The 21,589-nt window shown below is 39.5% G+C and overlaps 1 pseudogene; it reads right to left on the bottom strand.

Moving 5' to 3' along the window:
• Positions 1–2,403: 2,403 nt before the first annotated feature.
• LOC135200966 (casein kinase I-like) overlaps positions 2,404–21,589 on the bottom strand; it is a 123,366-nt pseudogene continuing 104,180 nt past the window's right edge.

Genomic DNA, 21,589 nt, shown 5'->3' with positions numbered 1-21,589 from the left:
AGCAGTTTTATTTACATCTGCTAAAGCAGGTATACAAGTAATAATAAAATTTGGCAAGTTATTCTTTGATAACCCCCACATACAACATAATTACATAAGCAAGGGTCAGTGGCCTGGTTCAAATACCTAATTATCATAAGTATGAATCTAGCATACTTAAGGTGGTGGTAATCACATCCAAAAACAAATTCATTAAAACTGTATACATCTTCACTCTATACTTGGTTAATGGCAACAATAATATAAGTAGCAGTCCTCTATAAGGCCACAGAATATTACCACTGAAGCATCATTTACAATAGTCTGTAGAAACCTTAAGGGCACAAAAAAAAAAAAAAAAAAACATTCAGGGTTGCAAAGACTGCAATGATAAAGAATTACAGAATAGTTTTCACTGTTTATTAGACTACAGTTCTATACTACAGTTTCACGTGACTGAAAATTAGCATGAATGATGAATCACAGTTAAAAAAAAGTAAGTTACACCTTCTTTCAACTAAGTCTGGGTCTTCATTATTATTATTATTTATTTATTTTCAATGTCAGGGTCAATATGGTGCATGACCAACGGATATTACAGTATCACATGTGCAAAGAAAACAAAAATGAAATCGTCATTTTGAGCTTAAAAAGAGAAAGTAAAAAACTCATTCATTTATAATTCGAAATTTTTATATCTCTCATAACAATGTACAGCAGACATTCAAACGGCCAGGATGATATTGCGCTCCCACACATTCACACACACACACATACATGCGACAAATAAAAATGGGATTAATGATGGACTTACCTATTACAATACCTCTCAAATATAACTTTCAAACCTATTCACAAACAGATATATAAAGATACCTATATCATTACTACAAAAATGAAATAATACCTCACATTCATACCAATTCAACAAGGTATGGGTTAGTGTCCATATCTCATCATCATTCATACACACACCCCATGCCATTATGTATATATATATATATATTTATATATACAACATTTTCACATGTGATAGCAAATAACCATAAAATCACTTAAGTATTAATCACCTACTTTTTCCAAAATAACCATAAATCACTTAAGTATTAATCACCTACTTTTTCCAAACATTGTGCAATGACACAGTATTAACATTTGTAAAAATGTTATGTCACTGCCTTAAGCATTTCCCTAGAAGGTCAGTCTTGAGAAAGAATATTCAAGTATTAAGGCTTTCTTTACAAAAACACATCTAGGGACGCAAATAAAATACTGCACAGTGACTGGGAGACCACTGCACAATAAACTACATTATTTTCTTCTTTTTTTCATCTCCCCAGTTCACTGGGTCTGAAGACCTATGAAGAGACCCTTCAATTTACTTTCACTGGGGACACAATGAGATGATTAAAGACTTCACCCTTTCTGAATGCAGGACAGCAATTCTAAATAAATACTCATAATAGAAAAAGTGATATACTTTTAGCTTCACTTCCGTCACCAAAGGGCAAGGCGGGCAGGCCAATCTTGAGTAGACATTTGACATAAAAGAACAATGAGATGCACATCATTGGAGCATGTTCCTCCATGCCACGGTGCCATCCACTAATAAAGCTCGTCAAAAACAATCCTAACTTTCACTTCCTTTAAGGATCGATAATCTGTTGTTATACTCTACTAAATGGACTAAGACAAAAAAAGAAATGCCCTTAAAGAATTCAAGAGTTTGCATTGTTTTTAACATTTGCTCCTGTCAACATCACGCAGGAAGAAGACAGAAGTGACTCCTAAACAATAATAGGCATTCACTATCTCACAACCGCCGCTGAAGAAGAATTTTGACTTCCTCATACAAGACAAACTGATAAGGACAACAATAATGTCATGGGGATATCTAAGTCAAGATATCTCGTGAAAAAACGTACAAGTCAGGAAAAGAATACAGCGGTTTGTATATGTGTTGAGAAGACTTAAAATTGGTCGATGAACAGAAAAGAAAGACAGGAAAAGTTAACATCCATAACAAAATTTGCTATTTTCTTTTTTTTTAATTGGATTGTTACTCCCAACATTTTACTAATGACTTGGGATTGTATTCCAACATTTCACTAATTATTTATTACTGCTTTGACTATACATGGGGAAAGAATTAAATTGTTAAAACACACCTGCCATACACATTATCAACAAGTATACTCCATTACACACAGCTTAACAATATAGCAAAGATTATACAAGAATTTGCTTGGGTTATGTAGGTTAACACTGAATCTTGCACAAAAAGAAACCAATCACAAAAATTAAAATGACAAAAGACTAAGGAACACTCCTCTTTGCAAAATAATGACTGTATGATACATAATTACAAGTAAGTCTTACAATTTTCAATTAATATTAACACCAAAATCATATTCCTCAGTATTACCAGTTGCTACAGCATCAACTCAGGACAGACTGCGTAGAACTTCAGCAAAACAAAAATAGCAAATTTCCCTTTCACTGAAATAAACTGTATAGATTTTCTAATAAATATCACTAAGGTTCTGTACACAATAAGATGAAGCATTACTAATTTTTTTTGTTTTTTTTTTTTGGTTTTTAAAGAGTGGATTTTAAGATTAATTTCTTTTTTCTATTATGTTATTTTGAAACTAAAATAACCAAAAAACAAAATCAGCCAAAACCTTTGATTTCATTCTCCTTCAGAAATAAAGACAATAGATTTTGTTCTTTCTCGAGGTTTTTTTTTTTTATTTACCCTTGTGCCAGTGTTAAAGTTTTCAGCTTTCACTTTATACTCTAAAGTAATAAAAAAAAAATATTAAAACCACCTTTCGTTCACTATGCAATAGTTTTTTATTCACCAAACACCACATATAATCACAAAAAACTTGCAATGAAAAAAATTTATCCAGTTCAAGAAAAATAAAAATTGAGACTAAGCAGTGCTCTCCGCAAAGTCATCTTGCCAGGGTGAGCTGCATTAACGATTTGCAAGAATTTTTGACTGGGAAATGACAGAGAAATTTTTCTTCCTTAATTCCTTTTTATCACTGTTGCCAAATCCTTTGGACAAGCGGATACGGTTCAAGTCCTCCATTTCTTTGTCCTTTTATGATTTAAAGAATGGGGATTACCACTAGCTAGCTCCAAGCTGTTCAGGAGAAAGGATATAGTTTTTAACAAACAATGAGAAGTATATTGCCTTCTGCTGTTATAGGAAATGTGAAATAGCTTCATGTAAATAAAGACAAAAAATTGGTCTCACAAAAGTTTCATGTATGATTTACAAAAAAGGTTACCCTCTGCCTAAATTCTAATCAATCAAATATTTCATATGGCATGCAGAGTTTATAAGAAATGCAATACAAAAAATTAAAAAATCTACAGAAAATATATTTTACCAAAATGAAAATGCATTTTACTCCAATAAACCATTTCAACATGTAGTTGGTGGATAAAGAGAAAAGGTCAGTTATATTTATCCTTTAAGTATTAAATAAAATGAAAATACTGATATGAAAATCCACATCAATAAATTAATTAACAAGTTAATCAAGGCACTTAACTTCTATACTTGTACAGCTGAAATATTTGGAAGATACCCGGTATAAGTATCAGTTTTAAGAGGGAAAGAATTTCGTGCTCTCAAGAAAAAAATGTAACTATAAAAATTTCTTCAATATTAAAATTAGCTCTAAGATACCATTTAATCTTTTTGAAATTTTTGGGAGGAAAAAGTACAAACTCATTTGTAAACGTAAAAACTCATTTAAAGCAAATTAGTCGTCAATTATTTTTATACAGTGGAACCTCGGTTTTCATACGTAATCTGTTCCAGAAAGTCCCACAAGTCCAAAACGTACAAAATCCGAAACAATAATTCCCAAAAATAACAAAAATACATTTTATAGGGAATAAACAGTTTTACATACAAAAACAATGGGAAGTAAATGTACATAAATAACTGATGGAATGAATAAATGAACACTTAACAACATCACCTTTATGGAAGACACATTAGTGTACGGAAGACGGAGAGGTATTTCCCTCCAGAAGGATTCAGGTATCAAGGACCTAACTGGGGTTACCTCTTTTTGTTTTTTACTGGCACAATCTGAGTTACTTCCCCTTCTTCGATTTTTACTGACACTAGGACCAGCTTGAGTCACTGGACCCCTGTCACACATCAACACACTCCAGAGACATTTGTTTCTGGCATTTCTTTAAAATTTGCCTAAAGTTAAACATGGCAATGTCATTAAAGATGTTGGAGATACGGCTTACAACATCTTGTTGGGATGATAATTCTCCACAAATTTTTTTACATAACTCTACTTTGCAAACATGTCCTTATTCAACGAAGTATGCACATCATGTATGCCTGTTCGCTTTCTGAATTTATCAAACCAGCCTCTGCTGGCCTTAAATTCACAACAGAGTTTGATGTAGGGCATTTTCTCACAGAGATTGGCATGCAACACCCGCTAACACTTTGCTACAAGGTCTTTCTTAAATTCTAGTGTTTCTTACCCTTTTTTTTTACATGAGAGCTACTACTTAAAAGACTTTCTTTGTCCCCATGATGGCTTAATTTAGTAGTCACTCAAATAAAAAAAGCACAAAAAAGGGCAAAACATGAACACAAGCAGAATGGGTCATGAGAAACACAGGATGCTTTTTGTTTGGGCAATGTATGAGGTTCTAGTCATGTGGTGGGCCCTGGAAGGAGCGTTTCCTAGTGTACGAAATCCGAAAATTCCATCAGAAAAAGTATAAAAAAGGATTCATACGAAAACTGACGTTCCACTGTATTTTATCTTTAAGTAATCAAAATCCATAAATTTTTAACCAGAGTAATTCATAAAACCATCAATTTCCTTCCTAATAATATATTATTGCTATGATATTTATGCCACATAAGTGGCGCTGGCTTTCTATCCTAGTAAATTATGATTAATGTGAAAAAGTAACTCTGAAACTTCTCAACTAATGCACAATACATAACAGCTATGAGTTCATTCCAGTTTTAATCTGTTGGTATCTATGCACTCTAGCGAGTATTACAAGCACTGAAATAAAGTCTAATGATGCAAATTGTGTTTAAAATGCCTTTAAATGTAAAAAAGGTGTATCATTCAAGGAATGAACCCAAGTAAATGCAGAAAAAAAGAAGAAAAACGAATATCTGTCACAGGGAAAGGGTAGGAAACTAACTCTGAAAGAGAAAAATTCACACACTTAAAGTACAGAAATATACTGTAAACAAACCTTCTCTTCCAATCACCTTCATCCAAGCCCTCAGAGTTGTTTCTGTGTCCCTTGGGTCGCTGCAGGTTGGGGAGTGGTTCCAGCTGCTGCCGCAGTGGACGCTGCCTTTTGCTTCAGCATCGTCCAGTCAAAAGTGTAGTCGTACTGGTGATGGAGTGTGCGGAACATATCGGAACAACTGACGCAGGTACATGTAGTCTGGAGCCTCATCAAATCGTAATCCTCGGCAATAGTTGAGATACATAGCAAACTCAGCAGGGAAGCCCTACAGAAAAATATGGTTCAAATATTTCAAAAGAAATTCAAAGCAGTAATGGTTACTTTCACACTAAAGATCACAAGTAAAACCACCTAATCTACTAGTAAGTGTACACTCAATTTCTGTGGTCAGCTTGTGTATCATTTCTTAATCCAGGAATGAGTGTTCACCCACATTAATTTGGAATGTGCAAGGTTTATAAAGGACCAAGTTACCTTCTAATTCTTTACAGTAGGTACTTACTAATTACTTTAAAAGTGTTAATTAATGACATCTGATATTAGCAAAAGCTTCACCTACCCTAATACAGAAATCTGATAAAGGACATTTTCAGTTATTGAACACCCCAAACCACCAAAGGCTGCTACTTCTCCAAAGAAAAAAAAATAAATTAAATAAAAAAAAAGCCTGCAAGATGTTAACATGGGCATGGCATACTGTAGATGGTACTACAGGTTCTTTACCAGTATCAGTATACCTCTCCTTAGGCTCCTGATGCACTGCTTTCCTCCTTTTAAATTTAAATTGGTTACTTCCGACGAAGCTGTCTACCTTCTTTACGTATACCTTGTCACAACTCGTACCTCTCATCTACGAACAAAAGCTTTTGGCCGATGCTTGAAATTCTAGAAATGTGACTCTTTGGTCTTGTTAAAACTAATCTATATTTATATAATATTAACTAAGTTACAATATTTAGTTTACTATGGTTAAATTGCTATCATAATAAATTTACATGTTAATTCGTAACCATATTTTCTAACATAATGGAATATTATACTAAATAATTTTTGAACTGAATTTTTTTTATCAAAATACGTACTTTTGGTACTAGAGAATTCAGCTGTTTGGGTTCATTAACTTGCAAAGTCCAATATCTGATTCTTACTGTTAAGAAATTCAAACAGAAAATTTCCTATTTCAAATACCTACTGACAAACTCTTACTTACCTTGCAGAGAGACTCAACAGGAGTGGACATTTTCTTTTCACTAATTTTCTCATACTTCTGTTTTTTAGTGGCAGCCTTAAGACCTTGCCAGGGCAAGGATCCTCGATTGAAGTACATCAATACATAGCCAAGTGACTCCATGTCATCTCGCCGACTGTAAATATACAAAAGTCGAAACTTGTAATTGCAAGTTAAAAAAAAAAATGGGGGCAGGAGCATTGAAAAAATTCTAATAAGATTTCCAAGAACCAGAAAACACTCTGGAGAGCAATATGAACTTGAAATTCTAAGTATTGTATTATCCAAGGGCTTCAACAACCTATCATTGCTAAATGTTACCACAAAACATCAGGGCCAATCTTCTCTACACATTTTAACAGTGAAGACCATATTTTACCTTTGCTCTATACCCAGATGTGCATTGATAGATGCATAACGAGCAGTACAGTGAGGTTTTTATCTTCTCGATACGGTATGTGCGCTCTTGATCGGTTTATCCCTGTACTTCTTCGCCAAACCAAAATCAATGAGGAACAGCTTGTTGCAATGGCGACCAATACCCATAAGGAAATTATCTGAAAAAAGATTTTTCATAATTGCCAACACTGTACATAATCATAAATATGGAAGATGTCACAGAAGTCCATATCATACCCTTATAAACTTCACCTGTCCCTACTGACAAACTTGTTGACAAGGTATAATCAACAGTTCATGAATCCTGATTATCCAAATCTTCCGCACTGGCCTCAAACTCTTGACAACTCGACTGCAAAAAGGGCATTCAAGTATGCTTGTTAGAATCTGGTTTACTTTATGAAAATGGTGTTGCACCGTCCTTCAAGTGTCTGGTAAACAGTTTCAGTATATCCTATTATATAATTTGACAAACACACATGAAAAGCATAATTTTGTACAAATCAGCCTACCTTCTTCAAGAGATGAATTCTTAATGTGCCTTTATTTGTTTCTATGGCTAGAAGAGGATAAGAAGAATGCTAGAACTCTACTATGGATATAAGATCACTAACCAATTTCTCCTTCATTTTCACGATGTCCCTTTTGGGTCATCTCTCAAAAACTTTTAATTTTGAGAGTAGTATACACAAGCTGATGTTCCAAAGGTTATTTGATCTTGGACTTCAGTTTATATCTTTGATAGCAACATGACTGCAGGCCTTGAAATAAGATACAGTAGTACAGTAGGATATTAATATTTTGTCAACACTTAATTACTCCACCCTAATGTAAAATTATGTGTCTTTAGCTTCAAATATGAAAACAGAATCCTCTTTATAATATTTTTTCATATTTACCAGGCCAGACAATTTTTATGTCAAGTCCCATTTACTATAAAACATTTTAGAAACATATGACTTCTTTAACAAGAATAAATTCCTGGGGTTCAGTAGTTCCACAATTTGGCTAAGAATCATTCTTTAGGTCCCCTCTAGCACATTTATATGATTGCCGGGATAGACGGGACATATGACCATGGATTTATTATCAAGAGTATTCACTTTCCCTTGAATATGATGAAACATTATTACAGCTCCAAGTCCAACCTATAATTTACTTAGCAGTATACAAATCTAAACTGATGTATAACCTCCTTATTGGAAACAGGAAACTAAAGTAATTGTCCTAAATCTCAGTCAACCTCAAATTTATCACATAAAGGCCAAGTGAGACTGTGACACCTGGTGGTATTTAATATGGGTGAAAGGCTTGGTGACAGAAAGTAAATACTAGAGACCAAGTTAATAGCCCTTCCTGATGAAAGGGTAACTAGCAAGGTCTAATCTATAATATGACCAACTTGGATGGTATGAGAAAGAAGCTAATGAAGATCACACTTAATGTGGTCCAGGACAAAGCCCGTATGCCTAAAACCTTGAGAAAAGGCAGGGTGACAAAAATGTAGTTTTCTTTTCTAAAGCAGCCACTCAAGAAACAGTAAATTATACTCTGTAAATACTAATTCCTAATGTCTGCAAAGGGTAATAGTACAACCTACCTGGCTTAATATCTCTATGAATGAAGTTCTTGTTATGAATAAATTCTATACGGCCAATCATCTGGTCTGCTAACATTAATACAGTCTTCATGGTGAACCGACGACTACAAAAATTGAAGAGATCTTCCAAAGATGGTCCCAATAAGTCCATAACTAATATGTTATACTGTTGTTCTTGCCCAAACCATCTGGAAAAAAAGTAAAACATTATATTACAAAAACTACAACTTACAATGCATTAGAGTTTATGTAATGAGAAATTTCAAAATTTTCTCTTGAGTCAAGTTATTTTTAATCCTAGAATAGAGGACTTTCTTTAACAAGATCACTAGTTTCAACATTTCTATTGAACACCAACTTGCCATCAGTCATGCAAAGGACTTTGGCTTCAATACCTGAACTTGACTTGAATTCACGATGACAAACTCCTATCCATGACAAATCTCCCCAACCAAATCTTTAAAAAAATTACCATAATACCTGTTCAGGTACGTAATTCTTTTTTTTCAAATGACAGGGCAGTTTTGATCTGATATTTCCTGGTCTTTAAACTTTGCATACAAGCTAAGGTTGAAATGTGTAGGGTACTTTCTTATATATCAATAATAATTTCTATTATACAAAATATGCTTACAATTTAAAGCTCTTGCAGAAGCATACTAATTACATATATCTGACTACTCACCGCTCCCATCCTCAAAGCAAAATTCTACTGCCTCCTACATGACTTTCATATTCTAATACGGTATCATCAACATTTCACTTCAACTCACTTTCACATCTGTCTCAGATTCAAATCCCTAAATCCTCTCTACCAAAGTACTATTTCACTCTTCTGCAAACATACATATACCAATCTGTTCATGACCAAGATGAGAGGAAACCGTGTGTGTTTCCTTAAAACCCATGATAGTATGAGAGAGAGAGAGAGAGAGAGAGAGAGAGAGATATTTGATACATCAAAATGATGCAATAGTCATATGGTTGAAGTGGGCACTTGATAGCCACTTCCAACTTCCCCTGCACTACATTAAATTTGCTTTCAGTGACCAATCATGTGAGAACTGCATTCTCCTTGGCAAATTTCTGTTAACAATGCAAATAGTTGCTATATTTATTGTGCCTGTTTTTCTTCCCTCAACTTTCAAGATTACCTTTTAATCTCTATTCTGTATGACCAGTTTATAGAGATTTCTATTTTTTATAAACAAGATTTTGCCAATAAAAAATCGTCTCTTTCCCCCTAAGGGTTAAATTCCCAGCACAACTGAACCCATGTACGACCACTGTTTGCAAGAGCATGTAACAGTCACATGAAATCTACAAAAGTAAATTTTAAATACTTCAAATAATTTATAGTAGTAGTAATTAATTTTGATAATGCTTTATAAGGAAATGTTCAGATAAAAGAATAAAGTTAAGATGAAACATCAGTGATGCAATATTTTAACAAAAGCAACAGCTTCAAAGGGATGAACACAATGCTGAATGAAGTGATTTTAAGTGGGTGCTTGCAGGCAGTATTTAAATGGTTCTAATAGAAAAAAATGATATTGTAATGATACAATTAAGTTTGTTCATACTTACCTGGCAGATATATATATAGCTGTATTTTTCCGAATCCGACAGAAATTTAAACACTTACGACACACGCAGTGGGAGTCAGGTGGTTAGTACCCATTCCCGCCGCTGGGAGGCGGGTATCAGGAATCATTCCCATTTTCTATTCATAATTTTTTATTTCCACTGTCTCCTGAGGGGAGGTGGGTGGGTACTTGATTATATATATCTGCCAGGTAAGTATGAACAAACTTAATTGTATCATTACAATATCATTTTGTTCATGAAACTTACCTGTCAGATATATATATAGCTGAATCCCACCTTTGGTGGTGGGAGTAGACAGAATAGAAGATTTTAGGAAACATATATATGCAGATAATTGATATCTTGATTCCTTACCTGTTAGCATAGCTGACTTCGTGGTTACTGCCGCGTAAGTCTGCTTGTGCTACTAGAGTTGCCAGCGAGGTAGAGACCTATATAGCTGGTGCACTCCAGATGATCTGTCAACAGGGGCGAGACCACGACGTGACTAGACCATTGACCATACAATGAGGGCAACGAAGTAAAAACCAAAACCACCTGGCGTAGCCTACCAAAAGTATCCCACATAGACTAAGCTAATGGAAGGGAGATCCGCCGCAGGCGGTCAACCCCACAACCATAACACAAGCTAAAAACTCCCCTAAACCATTAAAGGATAGGATGAGCGCTACCTCCTGCCCCCAAAACAGTGTCTGCAGCGACGTATGGTCCGAGCGAGTAACAATTTTCGTATGTTGCTTTCACCTCCCGCAGGTAGTGTGAAGCGAACACCGAATTGCTTCGCCAATAAGTGGCGCTCAAATGTCTTTGATTGCCATATTTTTGTGAAACGCCACCGAAGTAGCAATAGCCCTCAACTCGTGGGCTTTCACTTTCAGAAGCTCCATGTCACTTTCACAAAACACCACACTTTTCATGGGCGTTCCTTAACCGTACTTCTTAAGAAGAACGCCAGTGCATTCTTCGACATCGGAAGATCTGGTTTTTTCACAGAGCACCACAAGTTCTCCGAAGAACCTCTGCATGCTCTGGTTCTCTGCAAATAAAACTTGAGAGCCCTGACAGGACACAGGACTCTCTCAGCTTCAGGTCCCACTAGCTCCGACAACCCCTTGATCTCGAACGTTCTCGGCCAAGGGTTGGAAGGGTTCTCGTTCTTTGCCAAGAACGTAGGACTTAAGGAACAAACTGCACTATGATCCTTGAACCCAATATGCTTGCTTATGACTTGAATTTCGCTAACCCTCTTCGCCGTCGCCAGAGCGGTTAGGAAAATAGTCTTCTTAGTAAGATTCCTAAGCGAGGCTAAATGGAGCGGTTCAAATTGACTCGACATGAGGAACTTCAGTACCACGTCTAAGTTCCACGATGTACCTTAGGTTGGAGAACTTTCACAGTCTCAAATGATCTAATGAGATCATGAATGTCTTTATCATTCGCTAAGTGTCGAGTCCTCTAGTCTGAAGAGCCACAGAAAGCACGCTTCTGTAGCCTTTAATCGTGGGAACGGCTAGTTTCGCTTCTTTCCTAAGGTGAAGAAGGAAATCTGCTATCTGGCTCACAGAGGTTGAGGTGGAGGAAATGCCCTTCCTTCTGCACCAACTTCTAAAGACAGCCCACTTTGATTGGTAAACTGCGATTGAGGAGGGCCTCCTTGCGGTGGCAATCGCCGTTGCCACAGGTCTTGAAAAACCCCTCGCTCTGGCCAACTTCTTGATAGTCTGAACGCAGTCAGACTCAGAGCGGGGAGGTTTTTGTGGTACCTCTCGAAGTGGGGCTGTCTGAGTAGATCTTTTTTCATTAGGTGCAGAGTCCTCGGAAAGTCTATTAGGAAGGACATCACCTCCGTGAAACCAGTCGGCCGCTGGCCAGAAGGGGGCGATGAGTGTCATTCTCGCTCCTTCTGATGCAGCGAACTTCCTCTTATTACTTCCCCGAGTATTTTGAATGGGGGGAAAAGCGTAAACGTCTAGTCCGACCAATTCCACAGTAGGAGGGCGTCTACTGCCACTGCTCCCGGGTCCAGAACTGGGGAGCATACAGCGGAAGTCTCTTCGTTCGGGAAGTTGCGAAAAACGTCCACATGAGGACGTCCCCACAGCTTCCATAGCGCCTGGCATACTTCCTGATGAAGGGTCCATTCCGTCGGCAGAAGCTGTCCTTGCCGACTGAGAAGGGTCCGCTCGCACGTTTTTCCCACGCCTGCACAACCTTGTCAAAGAACGTGACGTTTTGCGCCTTCGCCCACATCAGGATATTCCTCGCGATGACGAACAGAGAATGAGAGTGAGTTCCCCCCTGTTTCCTGAGGTATGCCAAGGCTGTGGTGTTGTCCGAGTTTATCTGAACCAACTTTGCTGGAGACTTCCTCCTCGAAGAACCTCAGAGCGAGGTAAACCGCTGAGAGTCTTTTAGATTGATGTGCCAGGACACCTGTTCCCCTCTCCAGGTGCCTGACACTTCTCTCCCTCCCAGTGTTTGCTCCCCAACCCGTGGAGGACGCGGTCGGAGAACAACACTAGGTCGGGGTTCCGAAGCTTGAGCGAAAGACCTTCCGCAAGCTTCTTTGGATCCAACCACCATTTGAGGTGCTTTTTCACTTCTTCCGTCAAAACCAAGACCTCTTCTAGATCCTGTTTGCGTGACCATTGCTTGAGAGGAAGAACTGAAGTGGTCGGAGGTGCAACCTTCCCATGAGAAACAAACTTCTCCAGTGAGGAAATGGTCCCCAGCAGACTCATCCATTCCCTCACCGAGCATGTTTCCTTCCCCAGAAAGGGCCGACACTTTGTCCAGGCATTGAAGTTGTCGCCCCTGGGACGGAAAAGCAGCCCGAAAAGCCACTGAGTCCATCTGAATCCCCAGATAGACTAAGGATTGAGAAGGGGTCAGATGCGACTTCTCGAGATTCACCAGAAGTCCCAGGGACTTCGCTAACGACTAGAGTCGTGTGCAGGTCCTTCAGACACCTGTCTGGCGATGAGGCTCGATCAGCCAGTCGTCTAGGTAGAGAGCAGATCCTTATTTCCGCAAGATGGAGCCACCTCGCAACGTTCTTCATAAGAACGGTGAACACCATCGGCGCCGTGCTGAGACCGAAGCAGAGTGCCCTGAATTGGAAAACAAAATCTTCTTTCAGGACAAACCGCAGGTATTTCCTTGAACGGGGATGGATGGGGACGTGAAAGTATGCGTCCTGAAGGTCTAACGAGACCATCCAATCCTCTTAAAGCTGCAAGCACGGATTGAGGTGTCTCCATCTTGAACTTCTGCTTGGTAACGAAGCGATTCAGACTGCTGACATCCAGAACGGGGCGCCACCCCCTGACTGCTTCTGGCACTAGGAACAGACGGTTTGTAGAACCCCGGAGAACTCCGGTCGAGGACTTGTTCCACTGCCTGCTTCTCGATCATGTTTGATCTAGTAGATCGTGAAGCACTTTCTGCTTTTCTTTCTCCCTGATACGACGGAGACAAATCCTTTGGTGTCGAAGACAGCGGGGGTAACAACAGGAAAGGAATTCTGTACCCCTTCCTGACGATGTCCAGAGACCAAGCGTCGGCACTCTCTCTTCCCAAGCTTCCGCGAAATGTAGAAGTCTGGCTCCTACCGGTGTCTGAAGGACTTCCCTCTAACTCTCTTGCTCTTGGAAGGAGCGGGAGTCTTGCCTCTGAAAGAGCCTCTTCCTCGAGGGGCTGGCTTCGAGGAAGAAGCGTCGAAAGGGCTTCGACTTCTTCAAAGCAGAGGACCCAGAAGACGAAGAAGTAGCAGGCTTCCTAGAAGACTGTGCCAGAAGGTCTTGAGTTGCTTTCTCCTGGAGACTGGCAGCTATGTCCTTTACCATAGACTGGGGGAAGAGATGTTCTGAGAAAGGAGCGAAAAGAAGATCCGCTTTTTGCGCTGGTGAGACCGACTTTGCAGTAAAATTGCAAAAAAGTGCTCTTTTCTTAAGCAGTCCCGTGCTGAAATGAGCAGCCAATTCCTCAGAACCATCCCTGACGGCCTTGTCCATGCAAGACAATACACTGGACAGTCCCCCAGAGTGATGGAATCAGAACTCCTGGACCTGGCATCCAATACCCCCAGGCACCAGTCAAGAAAATTAAAAAAACCTCTAGTGTCTGAAGAGGCCTTTAAGGTTGAAAGTCTAACGCGTATGTGTCCACGAGACCTTCGAGGAAGACAAAAAAGATCTTCTGGTGGCGTCTACGATGCTACCAAAGTCTCCTTGAGCTGAGGCTGGAAGCTTAACTCCGACGTTTTCTCCCGTCTCATACCACATACCAGCTTTGCCACCAAGTCTTGAAGGTGGGTAAAGCGAAAGAAGTCTTGCCTGAAGCTTTCCTCTTTCCCTCCAATCATGGACCTTTCTAAAAGCTTGCTTCGTAGAAAGCGACTTCTTCATTCTCACAAAGCCCGAGATCTTAGCAGCTTTGGAAGACGAAAACTGAGAGGGAGGAGTACGTGGAGCTTCAGGTTGGAAGGTGTCTGCAAAGACTGACTGAAGTAAACGAGTCAAAACCTTGTAGTCCGTCGAAACCTGGAGCCAACTGCTGTTCTTCGTCCACTTCGACGAAAGCGTCACTAACTTCCTCTTTCAGACACTGGAGAAGTCGGAGGAAGTAAAAGAAGAGTCCCGAGCTTTCTCAAAAGAGAAAGAACGGCGAACAGGAAGAGTTCCCGCCTCCGCTTGTGCTTGCGGAAGTGGAAAACTGACGTCCGTAGGCGCGCGTTTTGCGTCCGAAGCCAATCTACTGGCGCCGACAGAAGCGCGCTCAAACGCCACAGGTGTACACCTGGCGTCCACTTGTGCGCGCTGAGTGTCCCACTGGTGCGCGCCGCCAGCGTCCACTGATGCTCGCCGAGCGTCCACTGATGCGCGCCGAGCGTCCACTGGTGCGCGCCGAGCGTCCACTAACACTCGCTGAGCGTCCAATGCGCTCGCGAAACTTGCACCGAGTCACGTTCGGCGTACTAAGCGCGTTTTGACTTTCACAGAAGCGCGTTCTGCATCTAAAGAAACTCGCTTCTTATCCACCAGTTTCGGTATCAGCGAAACACCGCTTCACGAGAGCGAGAAACGAATTTCTCGCCTCCTCTAGAAAGTTGCTGGGGAGCAGAACTAACTCTAGAGGGAGACTCAAACGGAGAGAGAGACGAGCGAGGAGGAGGGAGAGGGAGAACGCCTCGACCTCTTCACAGGAAGGTTGTCATCCTTACGGCGAACGTTGGAGCAGTCTTTCTCGAAGGAAAAACATCTCGAAGTTGCTGCTGAAGAGACTGAAGAATCTTGCTTGTAGGTGAAGCCTCCTTTTCTGGGGAGGGGCTGATCCTGTGAGCAGGAGAGCGGCGAGGGGACGCCTTCTTGCTACTCCCAGGAACCGCCGCTTCACGCACCTTAGAGCGACTGCGGCGCTCGAAGAAACATCTAGGGAAGACTCCGCCTCCGAAGAATCCTTACGCTTCTTTTCTGCGGAGGAAAAGCAGCAAACGACTATCAGGCGACGAGCAAAGTTCCGGAGAACAACTTGGACGTGAAGCGTCCCGAACGCGAGCCGTCCTTTTCAGCGGACGTGATGCGGTATGAGAGCTCCACCCCTTGCGCGGGGAGGAAGCTTCAGAGAAGAAAAGCACTCCTTGAGAAGACGTGCACGCGCACGCTCCTTGGCAGTCTGGGGCGGGTATGTTCGTCAGAAGCTGCCGAAGGCACGCCAGATCGGTGGGGGTTCCTCGTAAACCCTCCTTCGACTTTCGACATGCTCTCTCCCCGTAATCTGGGAGTCAAGCAGAGGTCTAGGTCTAGAGGCGAAATGAGGAGGCCGATCTGACGCACCCTCCACTACACAAGGGGCACTTTCACTGCACTTCTCTTCACTTTTGCTCTCCAGAGCTAACACTTTTGATTCTAAGTTACGAATCGATTCAAGAATTAGCGATAACGTATTACCTTCTACCGACACTGTCTCAGGGGCCGGAGGCAACACTACAGGGGTAGGAGCATAATCTACAGAAGGAGGGTTAGCAGGAGAATAATTTAAATCTTGCCTACCTGAAACACTCCTGGAGGAAGACCTCCTTAACCTATCTCGCTCAAGTTTCTTAAGATAGGTTTCATACGCCTTCCATTCCGACTCTGTTAGTCTTTCACACTCCTTACAACGACTTTCAAACGTACATTCATTCCCCCTGCAAACTTTACAAACAGAATGTGGGTCTACTGAAGCTTTCAGTAGCCTACCTCTACATTCAGCCATCGAACAAAATCTAGCGCTAGTAGAACTAGACCCTGACATCTTGATCAAAGAAAATTCAATACCAAATTCAAATCAAACCAAAGTCAACGTGTGCCAAGCCACCGATCCAATTCAGATACCAAAGAAAAACCAAAAGGGATACTCAAGTAGCTAGTAAGTTTCCAAAAATCTGGACGGAGGTGCTGCAAACAGGTGTTTCCAGCACCGGCGACAGAAAAATTATGAATAGAAAATGGGAATGATTCCTGATACCCGCCTCCCAGCGGCGGGGAATTGGGTACTAACCACCTGACTCCCACTGTGTGTGTCGTAAGTGTTTAAAATTTCTGTCGGATTCGGAAAAATACAGCTATATATATATCTGACAGGTAAGTTTCATGAACAAAAATACAAATTTTCTGAGTTTCCTTTGATCTATTAAAATTTCTCACTAATCATAAGACATCATTGTAACCCTTTCCAATATAACAGTGAAACTGCCCAACAGATTGACAGCCACACACTCCCATGAAGCATTTTTACGAGTTAGGTATGTCGTACTCTTAAATGGAAAGCATACTACTCAATGTTCAAGTTTTTTTTTTTTTTTTTTTTTTTTTTTTTAATCCAAAAGCTCTGCTTTAAGAATTACAACCCTGGCTATTGCTTACAAATATTTAGCTTCAAGGTAACAAGCCTCTCTTTATTTCCAAACACTGACAACCTACATTTCTATGCACTAAAAATTTCATTTCACTAATCCTCATACTCCCATTGAAAAGGTTTCAAAGTGAACATGAAAGAACCTCTTCCCTGAGCATGATACATTGTTCTCCCACACATCATTGGGGGGTACTGACTAATTAGATCCATACTGGTCTAAATTACTAAATCAATATTGCTGCAGCGGAATCAATACCTGGCTTCGGTTGTGTCCATAATAGATGTCATAATACTGAATATGAAATTATCTAAACATTTCTTATTTAACGCATGGAGAACAACTGAAGTAACGGTGAATATATTAATGAGGATCATAATATGAAATACAAAAACTTCTGGGTGTAATTAGGAAAGCATAACTACTATACTCTATTTTTTTCCATCTGTCATACTCTGTTTTTTTCCATCTGTCCATCTGCCTGTGGTGTTTGCGCATGGTAACACTGCGTCCAGGGCTTTAAATAATATCTTATTTCGAATATTAACCGTGTAATTTGCATACAGTAAATTATTAAAACACTTTGCAGTTGAAAATGTACCCCCAGATATCCTTTTATTTACCTAAAACTTACACATAGTGTAACTATTTAAAGCCCGGGACGCAGTGTTACCATGCGAAAACACCACAGACGGATGGACAGATGGAAAAAAACAGAGTATAGTATACAGAATTTTAAAAAACTTTTCCTCAAACCAATGTAAATAGCTGATTCTTTGTATTCAGTACATTCTCCTGTATATTGTTTGAGAGTCGTATGAGTAAGTGACAAAAGGTAGGTTCAAGACATAAGAGAGCATGAGACTAAACATTAGTTTCTGGTTGCACTGACCCGGTAGTCAAAAGCTGTTGCCTTAATGAGATTAGAGACCAGTATGGTGTGGGGAGTCATATACTGGAGCTAAATGGATACACACATCACATGCCGGAAATAAGTGCCAGTATTTTTATTTTTACTCTCAAAACAAATGCCCATTTGAGTGAAGAAGCACGTTGAATAGGTCATACAGTGCCAACTGTAAAGTATCAGGTCTTAGTACTTTCTCTTAATGTTCTTTTGTCACTACAGCCGATTTTTTTTTTTTTTTTTCATTAACCACAGTCCTTTTTGTTGTTTATGATTTTGATTAGTTACGGCTTTCAATCATATTGCTGAGCTCTTAGAATTCAACAAATGGGCATTATTTCCTAAACTTTTCTCTGGTTTACAGAGCTTTTGTGAAAAGTTGTCAAAATCAAGCTATAAAAATATAGTGAAATGTAACTTATTAGTTGGTTACGATTTGTTACACTACAACTATCTTGTATTGAACTGCGGAGTTCTGTTTATAAAGTAAAAAGTTTTCCTTATACCCTAAAACTGTAGAAATGTTGCCGTTTGTTGATGAAAACTCCTATTTACGGGAAAAAGTTAGTTGTTTGTAGTTTGATTATTTTTACTAATCATAACTTTAATTATATATTTGTTACTACTTACTGTTTTACATGTTCAGTTCACTGCTTCTCTATGGAAGCTTGCTAGACAAGTTCATGGCAAATATAATCATTACTTGAGACACAGAGAGAGAGAGAGAGAGAGAGAGAGAGAGAGAGAGAGAGAGAGAGAGAGAGAGAGAGAGAGAGAGAGAGAGAGAGAGAGAGACTGTACTGTAATATGCTTATCACAAACATTTTACACCCACCACTTTTTTTATAGTGCTGTTAATTTTTGAAAGTCAAAAGTTACATTGAACCCATGTTGCACAATCACGAGTAAAAAACCTCACATTCCAACCATCCAAAAACAATCACTGTAGCATCATCAACCTTCTTGAACTCTCAAATACAAACTAGATCTATGACCATACAGATTAGGTATATTAGCAGCAGTAGCATACGACACATCCCGTTACTGTACCTTATGTGGGGAATACCAACTCCTCCTTGGAGAATCTTGTAAACTTTACTCTCATACAGAAGTTGTGGATGCCTAGCTTTCATGGCTTCCAATTTGATTGCGACCTCCTGCAAAAAGAAAATATACATATATGAATAAATAGAACCCCTACTACTTTATAGGTTGGAAGCAAGTTCAAGAAGTTAGATAAACATCAACCATATGACCACAATACAAAAAAATAAACTTCCATATTTCAATTGTGTAGTATATTTTCATTCAAATAGTACAGCAACCCTGTTTTATATGTCATGTATACTGTAGTGTGATACGTAGTGTATGCATTAAGAAAAACATCCAACACTGAGGGGCTGTAATTACAGGCAGTCCCCGAGTTACGTCATGTTCGGGTTGCGTCATTCTGGACTTAGAGCGTTTGCTTCATGGCACTGTTAACCACAATTTTTCAGTGCTGTAAGTGGATTTACGGCGCTGTAACCCAGATTTACGGCACTGTAACTGCTGTTAAGTGCTACTTATTCCCATTATAATTATGATGATTCTGGTTAATGTGACTTTCGGCTTAGAGCACCCTGTCTGGAACAGAGTCCCCAATGTAACCCGGGGACTGCCTGTATTACAGTTCAGTATTGAAACCACTACGTCATTATCTAGCACCCAATAACTAAAGTATTCCCGCAACTATGGGATTTGTGGTTCACTTCAACAAATGAACTCTCAGTATACTAGTCGAAGGTAGGGTTTTTGGAATAAGATCTCACAATAGTACATATTTGATTATTTATAGTTTATAGTATAGTACTGGTCTTCATGTAGTAAATAAAAAAAAAAAAGCTCTGATTTTCTCCCACACAACACAGAGAAGTATATTACTTCATACCTCAGTTTTCCAATCATAGATGTGTTCCAGTATCAAGCAATACGTATATAGTTATGGAAGTTTACGACTACAAAATCTGAGTGTACTTCATGCTCTTACTACATACTCTATTGGGAACAAGGACCACAATTTAAAACTGGGCGAATGTCAAGACTAAAGTCAAATGTACATTCTACCCATCTACAGTATTTCTATATGCAGTACTCATGACCAATCAAATTTCATACCCGGAAAAATTCCATGTTCTCAACAACAGTGCTGATATAGGATTCTTGAGGTAAAAAACTTGAGACAAGCAACCAACCCATAATGAAGATGAAACATCCTTTGAAATGGCTTCCCAAAAGCAAATTAAATGCCATTGCAAAAGCATACTGCTTCCTAGATTACACTGTGGAATTCAAACTGACATAACAGTCTATAACATTCCTCCTATCCTCAATAAGATCCTCACCCCGCCAACGTATCACCACTGAGTTGGCAGCCTCTTTGTGCAGGTGGAAGGTTCAGCAAAACCTACAATACCTTCCGCAACGGTCAGTTAAGGAAGACAGTTGTCTTGAAAATGATATTGTTATAATACAATAAAGTTTCATACATACTTACCTGGCAGATATATACATAGCTAAGACTCCGTCGTCCCCGACAGAAATTCAAATTTCGCGCCACTCGCTACAGGTAGGTCAGGTGATCTACCGGCCTGCCCTGGGCGGCAGGACTAGGAACCATTCCCGTTTTCTACTCATATATTTTCTCTTCCACCTGTCTCCTTGCGGGGAGGCTGGGTGGGCCCTAATCGTATATATCTGCCAGGTAAGTATGTATGAAACTTTATTGTATTATAACAATATCATTTTCATACAATCAACTTACCTGTCAGATATATACATAGCTGATTGGCACCCTTCGGTGGAGGGTAAGAGACAGCTACTACTAGAATAGACAGGTAAACAACATCTGTTGTAGGTATAAAATAAAAACCTTGGTTCCTACCTGATAGGTGGTAGACTTCGTGGGTGTTTTCCCCGTAGTCTGCATCACCTCAAGAAACTTTAGTGAGATATGTGATCTATGGCCAAGAATTCTTGTGGGTCTGCCGAAGGGGTCTTATCCACTTACTCGGCAGAGCCTGAAAGGACTTTGTCAATGGGTGCTGATCCACTTACATGACAACACACCTTATTAAGGAGCACACAACCAATCCCGACCACCTGATCCTAACCACCATGTTAGTATTAAAAATTGCTCAGAGTTATCCCCAACTCTTCGCAACAACCGTAACTCAAACCACAATGCACAAGCACACAATAAATTCAAAAAAAAAAATTTTTATCTAATACAAGATATCACAAGAGTTCCTTACTGAACTGAAGTGACTGGCCGCTTGTGCGGCAACTGCACTTGTTCAGCAGAAAGTCTAGAACATATCTATTAGACTTAAGTAGTAAAAAAAAATTTTTAAGGATTGTTGTAAGCTCCTGTACCCAGGATTGTGCCCGCAGACACAAAAGGACCTAATGAAAAACATTTTTCATAGGTCACACGCACGTCCTTCAAATAGTGAGCCGCAAACACAGAATTACATCTCCAATATGTCGCTTCCAAGATATTCTTCAGCGACATATTTCTCTGAAAAGAGAGAGACGTCGCCACTGCTCTCACTTCATGAGCTCTTACTCTCAGGAGTTTTAAAGAATCGTCCTTGCAAGCCTTATGAGCGTCCAAAATTACGTTCCTGACAAAAAAGGCTAATGCATTCTTAGACATAGGTC

The sequence above is a fragment of the Macrobrachium nipponense genome, chromosome 27 (assembly GCF_015104395.2).
Source record: "Macrobrachium nipponense isolate FS-2020 chromosome 27, ASM1510439v2, whole genome shotgun sequence".
Classification (NCBI taxonomy): Eukaryota; Metazoa; Arthropoda; class Malacostraca; order Decapoda; family Palaemonidae; genus Macrobrachium; species Macrobrachium nipponense.
The sequence above is the reverse complement of the archived record's forward strand: the minus strand, read 5'-3'. Positions and strand labels throughout refer to the sequence as shown.